At 33.8% G+C, this 11,359-nt stretch overlaps 1 long non-coding RNA gene across 1 annotated transcript; it reads right to left on the bottom strand.

Moving 5' to 3' along the window:
• Window positions 1–3,983: 3,983 nt before the first annotated feature.
• Window positions 3,984–6,837, bottom strand: LOC114612656. Its single transcript, XR_003710067.1, has 2 exons — window positions 6,773–6,837; window positions 3,984–4,122 (listed from the first exon to the last, which is right to left on the bottom strand). It is a non-coding gene; the product is annotated as an uncharacterized LOC114612656 (long non-coding RNA).
• Window positions 6,838–11,359: the final 4,522 nt, after the last annotated feature.

The raw sequence follows: 11,359 nt of genomic DNA, 5'->3' as shown, positions 1-11,359 counted from the left end.
GGGGGAGCACCCTCATAGAAGAAGGGGGAGGAGGAGGCGTTAGAGGACTTGTGGAGGGCAACCTGTGAAGGGGAATAACATTTGAAATAGAAATAAATAAAATAACCAAAAAAAGAGAAATAAGCAGAAGTATGTTTTTGTTTTGTTTTGTTTGTTTGTTTTGTTTTATATTCTTTTGGTTCTCAACAGTTTATTGGTTGTTCATGCTGGAAAAATGGATGCATAACTTACCACACCCACTTCTCAGGGTGGCCCTGAGATTAAATACCTTTTGTAGGGAGTAATGTCTGGGACAGGAAGCTTATTGGCCTAACCTTCCAGGCTTCTAGCTACCTCATTAGCATGGAGAACTCTGTTTTGGGCCTGTGTGGCCATAGAACATGTTTCTTTTATGTGAGGAGCATGGCACATGTCCCAGGTCCGGAATCTGGCAGGGAGCAGGGAGTCACCTAAGTCTCAGGTGTGTGCCCACCAAGTCCCTGCGTCTCAACTCAGCAGAAACGTTATTTAATGTTAGTAAACATTTTGTCATGTTTTCAAAGGAACAAATGCTCTTATAGTCATTGGTAACACTTTGTATCATATTACAGTTTTTTTTTTTTACAAGTACTAATAACATTTAATAGTAACTAGCAACTGTTTGTAATAGAACAAAATAATTTTATTCTCTTCCTATCAGTCAAGGAATATTTTCTCTAGAATATTTCTATTCTATCTCAGCTTTTCTATTGCTGAGGTCTGCAAGCTATTTAAATATTTTGTATTCCAATTTTTAGATATGGGATTTGAACTGAACTTTTTTCCAGATTTGTTTGCTTTTTCTTCTAAATTAAAATTTTCTTTTGCAGAACAAATCTTTCTATGTTGTCAAAAATCCATCTTAAAAATATATCTTGTGTTCTTTTGGTCTTTTGTCTGTCTTTTAAGACAAGAAGCCAAGTACCCTGCTATGATTGTGGTGTGTCCTTTTACTTCCTAATCTCAATACGTTCTATCTCATGTATATTGGGGTTCCATTGTCATGAAGGGCAGATTCAGAATCATGGAATTTTAGTGACTTAGTCATTTTATGATTTTTAGTCCTGGTAAATTTCTATGCTTAGAGATAAACTTGGACATAACTGTAGACATTCCAAATTTATTTGGTAAATACTTATGCACCATTTGAGATTTTGTGTTTGAAATTTTAATCTCTTCATCTGATTATCTTCATAAGAGACTTTTTATAGACAATATATAATTTGGTCTCAATTTTAAATTTACTGTAGTAACAATTCTTATATTTTACTTAATATTTTGATTTTCAAAATATATTTGATATCACATGCAATGATATTCATCTCAAACTGTACTTTTGTTTCATCTGTAGTTACTAGTCTTCCCCATTCCTTTTAGATCATTTGCATGATGGAGAATCATCACTTTTATCTCTTGGGAATTTGGATATAGTTACTTTTATAGATTTGTCTTGGATACTACAGGGAAAGATCATACACTGTTTTTCATGGTACTTAATGTATATCAATATGTCCAGTGAAATGTAGAAATATTAACACTTCATCATTTGTCTTTGTCTTTTACATCATAGTTGTCATAAATATTTCATATTCATTTTAGAAATGTTATAATCTTTGTTTTGACCAATAATTTCTATTTTAAAAATTTCAACAGTGTTTATTTAGCATGTTATATGTCTATAAAGGTCTCCACATTCATTTGGTCTTACTTCTTTTCCAAGTTTCTGTTATAATTTTTCTGCTATCTGACATACTTTCATTGACATGTTTATTTTTTAAAGAATCCATCTGCTGGTAACAAATTCTCATGGTTTCCTGAGAGATATTTTCACTAGATATATTATTCTGGGTCAACAGTTGTTTTCTCTCAGCCCTTTAGCAGTCCTGGCTCAGGGCTTTCTTCCTACAGTCATTTCTGAGGATGGATACATAATCATCTGAACTCTTGATCTGCTATATATAATGTGCCATTTTCAATGGTCATTTTCAAAACATTCTCCTCAGTCTGGTTTTTTGCCATTTGGATATGATGCATGTGAGAATGAATTTCTCTGTGCTTATCTCTTTTATCTTTTACTAAGCTTCTTAAATCTGTATATATGTATTTTAACACTCATGCTATCTTGTCTTTTCTTTTTCTTTTCTAATTGAAATGATTAAAATGTCAATACTCACGCACTCTCCACAGGGTCCCACTGTGACCTACATTTTCTTTAAAGCTTTATTTGTTTTTATTTTTTATGTGTATGAGTGTATTCTTTTTTTTGCAAGTATCCACATGTACCATGTTTCTGATCATCAGGTACCTTTCGAGGCAGAAAAGAGTGTCTAATTCTCTGGTGTTGTCAACATTTGTGAGCTATAAGAGGGTGTTGGGAATCAATTGTGAGTCTTCTGCAAGAGCAATGAGTGCCTTTAACCATTTAAGCTATCTTACATCTCCATGTATTTTTGTTAAAAGTATGGCTTCTCCTAGTTTCTTTTCTTTCTCTCTTTTTTTTTCTGATAATAAAATTCTTTCCTGCTGTGAATTGTATTATTTGTTGTCTATTTGTCTTGTCTGTAGGTATTAGTCTTTTATCTTTTCCTTTTAGATGATTGGCATAGTAGTGAATAATCACTACTTTCATCTACTGGGACTTTGGGTATAGTTACTTATATAGAACTGTCTTGGTTACTACAGGGATAGAGTTACACTGTTTTCCCGGTACTTAATCAGTGCATACATTTAAAAACATTATTTAATTTAGCTAATATTATTTTCACTTGTAAAAGTTCCATTTGTTTGTAAGGAAGGACACATGCAGAAAGTCAATATTCATCCATTGCTCTGTCACCTCACTTAAAATTTTGTAAATGAATGCCCTCCAATGTTTACTAAACATTTTATGAAAATATGTGCCTTGGAATATCAATTAATATCTCATAGTACATATCATTAGTAGAAACCTACATTCTAATCAGCATTATGTATACCATGTAGATGTAAAATATGTGATAGAAGTATTATCAATCATTTCATCCATTGAGAATATATTTTATATTCTAGTTATACATTATTTACAATTCTGAGGCTCTGAAATATAAAATTGTTTTCTAAAAGTACTCATTTACTTTCTAATAAAAGTAATACCTAAGCTCAGACCAAGAGAAAACAATGTTAAGGAATTAAAAAATAAAACCTTAAATAACTCTTGGGGCTGGAAGGATGGTTAGCAGTTAAAGGCATTCAGAGTTCCCAAGGCAGGCAGCTCATGACTGTCTGTAACTTCAGTTCCAAGGAATTTGCTTCATTTTCCACCTATGTGGACAGTATCACACATGTGGCATATATATGTGGCCATATATACATATACATAAAAATAGATACTTATTATTTATACATATAAGTGATATAAATAAATAAATAATATAATATAAAATATACAAATATATTTATTATAGTCTCTAATTCTCAGATTCTTCCCACTTCCTGCTTTTCTTTTTTTTTAAGGTATCTATCCATTTTTAATTACCAATAAAAGTGAAAAGATTGATAGTTCATATAGTATCATGGAAAAATATAAAAAACGTGCTGAACAAAAGGAGCCAGTTGAAAAACACTGTATGTCAGAACATAGTCAGAATAATGATGGGTGGTGGACAGTGCCTTGAATAACTGTAAGAGAGAATCTGGGAGAAAAGGCTTAGGGCCTTTTACCTCAGGTACACTTTGTTCCGTGGATTTTTCTTGGGCATGATTTTGTGTCTCCTGTGATGAACATATACATTTAACTTATAAGACATATTTATTCTTGTTGGATATCTGAACATACCTATAGAACCCAATCTGGACAGCCATCCCTAAATCTGGATATGGTCTTTTGCCTTACTTTCCCAGATATAGTCTATAGTACATGCCAGGCAATTGTGTTATAACTTGTCTATCCTGAGAAAGTTCTGACAAAGGGATGCTCTTTTAAAATATTTAGTATGTGCTTAGCCATTTATTTACGTTTTTCTTCATACAACATATTCTGGTTACAGTTTACTCTCCCCCTAGTCCTCCTGCATTTTCTGATCCGCTCAACTCTATGCCTTTTTCTTCTCTCTTTAGAAAACAGACCTGCAAGCAAAACAAAACAAAAAACATAATAAAAATGAAAACATGCACACACACACATACACAAACACACACACACACACACACACACACACACCCCTAAAACTCATAAAAGCACAAAATTAGAAACCTTAATATAGAAGCAAAGACCAGAAATAAACAAAGAAATGTGAGATAAAAAGTCTATAAATATTTTAAAATAGCTATTTATATTAAACAGTGTTATAACATATATATGTACATATAATATAAATGTATTATATGTACATTATGTATAATGAGGTTAGAGAAAAGAAAACTTAATTTTGATATCTGTGAGATCTTAACACTATTTTTCTATTTTTAAAAGTTTTATTGGTTATTTTATTTACTTACGTTTCAAATGTTAACCTCCTTCCCAGTTTTCTCTCCAAAAACACACTAGAGCATCCCCCTCCCCTCTGCTATACAAGGGTGCTCCTCCACCCACCTACCCACTTCCACCTCACTGCCCTAGCATTACCCTATGGAATGCTATGAGCTTCCACAGGACCAAGGGCCTCCCCTCCCAGTGATGCCTAACAAGGCCATCCTCTGCTACATATGTGGCTAGAGCCATGGGTCCCTCCATGTGTATTCTTTGGTTGGTGGCTTAGTCCCGGGGAGCTCTGGGGGGGGGGTCTGGTTGGTTGATAATGTTCTTCCTATGGGGTTTCAAACCCCTTCAGCTCCTTCCAGCATCCACATCTGTATTGATCAGGCTCTAGCACATGAGTGCATGCACACACACAATAAATGCAACAACAACAAAAAAGAACACACAAACAGAAAATCCATCTTCTTGTGGCCTCGCCTCTTTCTTTTGAGTTGGCTTTGGTCTCAACTATTGATTTACCTTTCAATAAATCAGTACAGTTTTGTAGCTTGCATTTACTCCATAGTTGTTAAACTCTAGACATTAGATGATAAATTTTATATACATCCTTCTATGTGAACAATCATTGGATGTCACAGACAAACATTATTTAAAATCTTGATTTTTATAACTAAAATTTTCCAGTAGCATAAGATACTGGAGTGGGAAATGGGATTGTCCTCCTTGAACAAATGTTTGTGGAAAGCCTGCTAGACATCAGACTAGAAGGTACAGAGGCAAAGGAAACAGTGAATTTTCAGTTGACCAGGCAAGTCAATGTGGGAGTGAAAACGGCAGGATCGATGTGTAAACTAAAAATTTATCAGAAAATACAAAACCAGGTGTGCACTAAGAAACAGCAGCATTTGTAAAGGTGGTGTTGGATGGAAGGGAAAAGGACTTCACATGGACAGGCAATATCTGTCCCCTGAATTCACATACATTCACTTTTTTGGTGTGCTGTTGCTAATATAAATTGCTACACTTCATGTAACTGATTATATTTTTTGTATAATATGAAAGGAAAGTCATTCAGAGTTAAACAATATAAACATGTCAGATAAACGTCTGACATTTATATTAAATGCCACTATTTAAAATATCCTTTACACTTTAAAAGTGGCTATATAGTTCCTTTATGTATCAAAAATTTACAATACTTCCATGAAGAAGTATCAATTAAGGATAGCACTTTAACATCTTCACAGACAGCTGCTACATTAAACATTTAGACCATTTAGTTTTTCAACAATAAATATGGAGGATAAATAGTTAGGGGTCTGTAGATGATTCTGTTGTAAAATGTTATTTGGTTTTAAAAGAAGATTATACTGTTTAAAAATTCTTCTAAAGGTTCAAAGGAATCAGATTTATAAATATATCAGTTTTAGAATCTTCAACTCTGAATGTCTTTTTTCATTATAATACTGAAGACTTGTTATAGTGACTTTTCAGAATTTATGGAAATAGAGAAAAATTTCACTTCAAGAGCATCTTTATGTAATAGGTTTGTACTGTGCTTAGTATATGGAATAATAGGGGTCAGGTTGAGGTAAGCAATTGTCTACTAAAGCATAAACCTGACTTTAGAATGACTTTTACAAGGAGTGTAATCTTTTGAAAGTGCTCTGGCAGATGAAGACTGTTTCCCAGCAAGCTCCTTGTCTTAGCTCTTCTGAAGCAAGTTTGCAAACACTCCAGCTGTTCTTTTTCCTATCACAGAAATGTCAGATGAATTCTAGGGATAAATGGAGGAGCTCTATCAGAAAGGTGACACCCTCCCATATGTGATCTTGCCTTGCCAGGAAAAGTACTTTCACATCTTATGAGATCCCAGAATTCCAGTGCATTCTGGATACTTCTATAGTTGGTTAAATTTTAGTGTCTGAAAGAATTTTTTCATTCAGTACAGTGACAATCCACTATGAATGAAGATTTTATATTAATGTTAGCTTTACTTAAGGTAATATTCTTACAATAATATACAAACATAATAATTTAAATGAAAAATATATGTCATCAGGATGAGAAGATGGTTCACAACTCAATGTACAATTGTAACTATTGATTTCCTGGGTGTATTATTCACTGTTCTCTAGAGGGACAGAACTGACTGAGGAATGAATAAATGAATACACACACACACACACACATATATGTATATATATGTATATATATACATATTTATATATGTATACACACACACACACACACACACACACACATATATATATATATATATAAATTTAATTTTCTTACATGAACCTGACTGATGATCCAACGACTCTTCAAACTACAAAAGCAGTCCATAGGTTTGATGCCACAACACTCCCAATGTGGAGCAGAAGCCTGGAGGACTCTGGAGAAGCCACTGGTCATCAGCTCATGTTAGAAGTTTGAAGCACCTCAATTCTGGTTTCCTCAAAAGATGATGGCAGTCACAGCAGTAACTGTAATATCATCATCACCATCATCATCACCATCATCATCACCATCGCCATCGTCATCATCGTCATCATCATCAACAACAGCAATGATATAGCAGTTGTATTAGAACATAAAAAGCACAAGCAAGCAGAAAAAAGTTGAAACTATTTTTGGACCTCCTAACATCAGAAGATGTCTGCCACTCTGCAGGGTGGGTCTTTCCAGGAAAACCTTTCAAGACCCACCTAGAGGCATATGCATATTAAGTCCTAGTAGATTCTAGACCCAGTCAAGTTGACAGCAAAAATTTACCATCACATTGGATACGTGTGGTTTGAAGACTATAGAAAATTTACTTACTTTTAATAATGTATATCTATTTTATCAATCAGGTCTTTAGGGATTTAAAAATGTAATTATAGTGACAAAATTTTTACTCATCCTATATCTCTCATATTTCCCTTTAATAGGGTATGCTGTTGATAGGAATGTAAACTTCAAATTAATAATGTGTTGCTCAGGATCTAGTAAATTATATTGGGAAGTTCCTTATGAAGTTTATAATAGGAAAAGTCTATTTTCATGTTATAAAGAGATATTTCTAAAACATGCAATACAACAATTTCTTTGTGTTTAAAAGTTTATTCTTTCTCACATGACAGAAGTATATGTATCTTAAGAATCAAAATTTGATGTGTTGGCTAATAACAGTAATTTCTTCCTGTGGAGGCAACTAACATGACTGTATCTTAGATGTTGGTACACTCTGTGAAGATGCCTTTCAAACAAGACAAATACTTGGTTTCTGTGGGTCATTCACATGGCATTTTATGTGTGAATTTATATTTAAACCAGTTCAATAAAAATACACAACTATTCTTTTATAAAAATTTCTTCTATAACCCTTTGTAATTATATTTTGATTGGTTTTTCACACAATATGTTTTGATTTTGATTTATCCTCCCCCATCTATTCCCTTCCCTCTTCCTACCATGAGCCCTAGCCTTTGGCATCTACTAATTTTTCTTTGTATATTGAAGTTTATCTTTGAGAATATTAATTTCTATCATATTTGTGATTGAAGTTGGATGTTTTTCTCCATTAAGCATTATGCTCTTGAAATCTGACGAGGACACTACACATACAAACATTTGTTATTTTTTTAAAAGATCCAGAACATGTTCTATTATTTATGACCACAGCGTAATTAACTCCTTGTCTACTATAGGAAAAAATTTATAGCTATGCTTTTAAATATTTCAAATATGACTTCTATAAACATTTCTGCTCAGGATTTTCCTTTTATTTTTTTCATTGAAAGGAGAGGAGATTTTTCATACAATATATTTTGATTATGATTTATCCTCCCCCATCTATCCCGAGATCATCCCCATCTTCCCTCCAGAGAAAAATGTTTATTACATATAATAAACACTCATTTTACATTTTAACCTCCCCACAACTTTACAATAAATGTCTTAAATATTTTCTGTACACCATTGAGACCCACATTAGGCATTTATGTCATTTTTGTTTCAACTTCAATTATAAGTTAAAAATCAAGAGGAAAGCAGATAGTAGTATAGTGGCTATTAGATCTTGGGAAGGGACTTGGTATGGCAATATAAAAAGGGGATATGGAATGCAAGGGTGCACCTGGGCCATAATGTTCTATAGTGCAGTAGAGTACGGTTGATAACAGTCAATTATATATTTTAAAGTAGGCAGTAGACATTTTATCCAGTAAAACACAGGCCACACTAAGTAGACTAGGTAAGTTATTGAGAGATAGAGATAGAGATAGATAGATGATAGATAGATGATTGATAGATAGATAGATAGATAGATAGATAGATAGATAGATAGATAGACAGAGATGAGATAGACCAGAGATAGCAATGAGTTAGAAAACGTGAGTTTGGAAAGCTTATGAGAGAAGAGAGTTCCAGCAGGAGTCAGAGGAGAGAAGCAGCAGGTAGATATCTAAACAGTTTCCATGTGTGAAATTACCAAAATGTAAATACAAATATAAAGTGGCGGAGAGGATTTTGAAATTTTTTTTGTATTTGCTAAATTAAAAAAAAGGCAATAGATAGGCTAACTACCCCAATCTGATCACTATATTGATTGTATATGTGAATTTAAATAACATGTGGATTGAAACAGTGCAGTGTTTGTTCCCAATAAGTATGCATAATTGCTAGGTGCCAGTAAAAGATAAAAAAATATTTTAAAAGGAAAAGGCTATTGTATTTAAGGCATTCTTTGTTCTTTCTTTGTTCTTCTTCCTTTACCCTGATGTTCCAGATTCCTTGTATCATTTACTCTGTGTTTCAACAAGTTCATCATCATTCCTGAACAGCAGAATTGCTGGTGTTCTTTCATATATGACCATCTTAAATTTCTCTTCATTTCTCAGGGAAATTTTAGTTGGATGTCAAAAATAGTATACGATCATATTTCTTTGTTTAAATGTAGGCAATGTGTGTGTGTGTGTGTGAGAGAGAGAGAGAGAGAGAGAGACAGAGAGAGACAGACAGACAGACAGACACAGAGACAGACACAGAGAGAGACAGAATCTCTCTGTATTTGTGTGTGTGTGTAGGAATAATAAAAGAAAAAGGGACTATCTACTTGAGAGTGGGAAAGGATGGGTGGGGTTGAGGGGAAAATATCTGGGAGAGGCTGGAGGGAGGAAAATGGGAGAAAGTGATATAATTCCATTTTGATTAAATACATTAAAAATTTAAAAAATAATAACAGAATTCGAATAATATATTTTTTCAGAATTTGAAAAAACACAATTTTTCTTCCAGAGGGCCTTTCCATTTCTGATGGGAAATCCACTACTATTTTTTTTCCTCTATGATTTGCATATAGGTTATATGCGGGGTGAAGGAAGAAGCAAGGAGAAAGTCCTTCAGACAGCAGAGCTAGTGATCTGGAAAGTGAAATGGAAGAGGAAGAGAAGCTGATTTCAGGATATGAATTATGCAGCTGACTTCTGTTAGTACGATGGATTTAGTCTTGACTTTCTCTGGATCCATAGAATGCAGCTTAAAATAGAAAGGATGAACTTCCGAGTCCCATTGGTCAATGTTGTCCTGTAAATTCTTATGTGTCTTGTATTTTCATATTTGTGCATGCAGGAATACTGAAGTGTTCCATGCTCAGAATAGTGAGTGTGAAATACTCCGTGTTACCTCAGATAAGTGTAAGGAACTCTTTGCTACAGTGCTGATTGGACGATTGACAAAGATGCTTGGCTGAACACAGTGTATTCTCAGCTTAGACTTTCTATTCACATAAAGAAGTTTTGCTGTCCAACTTCTTGATGCTACATATCTTGACTTTCTTGGAATTTGTTCAAAACTCTAGAAGTCCTTTCAACACCACCTTTCCTCCTGCAGATAAAATCATGGAATGTACAAGTACATCGTTTATATAAACTGATGCTGTATTTGCATGTAACTTGCAGCCATTTCCCCAAATATTTTAAATCATCTTTAGACTACTTATATAATACAGAGCAAATGTTATGTAATTTATTGCTATTCTCTATAGTTTGGAGAGTAATGGTAAGAAAAGTCTTTACACATTTATAACTGAAGCAGTCATTGAATGACTAACTATATGCTGGCTTCAATTCACAGATTCAGAACCCCTAGCTACAGTTTCAGGAGGAGGTTTTACCTTGGAAATTCTTCCTTGCATCTCAGAAGAGTCCATGCCTCTCTTTCCATGGAGCTGTCATGTTACAATCATCACCTCTCAGAGGGCAACTGAGTTCATGTGGCCCTGGATTCTGTCATCTTTCATCTCTTCCAGTCTCTAAGGATTCATCTTCTTCCTGAGTCAGGCTGCTTCCACTTAGAAAGAAAATATCTCATTCCATTCCCTTCCTGAACAATTTGAGCTTCTTCCTTGTGTGGATCCTTATTGGTTAAAGACTGGAAAATCATTCTTGTATTCATCCAAGTCTTGTGTAATAGTGACTCCAAACAAATAATTCAATATTGTTTGAAAGATTATTTGGGGAAAATTATTCTTTTGGAATGTTGCAGTTTAATAACTTTTAATTCTCTTTTAATTCCTTTTTAAATATGCAGAATCCATGTTACAGGACTTATATTTGTGAATCTTTATCTGTCAAAATTTTTCTCCTGCCACACAAGGAATTGTCCACATAATCAGTTGGAAAGTGCTTTTCCTTTGAGGCCATTTTCCAGATTGTACAACTGCCCAAAATTTATGATAGATGGACTTGTTAGACCATAGCCAGGGTGAACATCGGAATGTGCTATTTTTAGTGATAACATCATAAAATGGCAGCTGTGATTGAATTATATTTTGGCCACAATTGTACTTTTTTTTCATGGGCTTATTTGGCTAAGGAGAATGCTCTTAATTTCTCATTC

This window comes from Grammomys surdaster, unplaced genomic scaffold (genome assembly GCF_004785775.1).
Source record: "Grammomys surdaster isolate TR1022 unplaced genomic scaffold, NIH_TR_1.0 126178, whole genome shotgun sequence".
NCBI classification, from domain to species: domain Eukaryota; kingdom Metazoa; phylum Chordata; class Mammalia; order Rodentia; family Muridae; genus Grammomys; species Grammomys surdaster.
The sequence above is the reverse complement of the archived record's forward strand: the minus strand, read 5'-3'. Positions and strand labels throughout refer to the sequence as shown.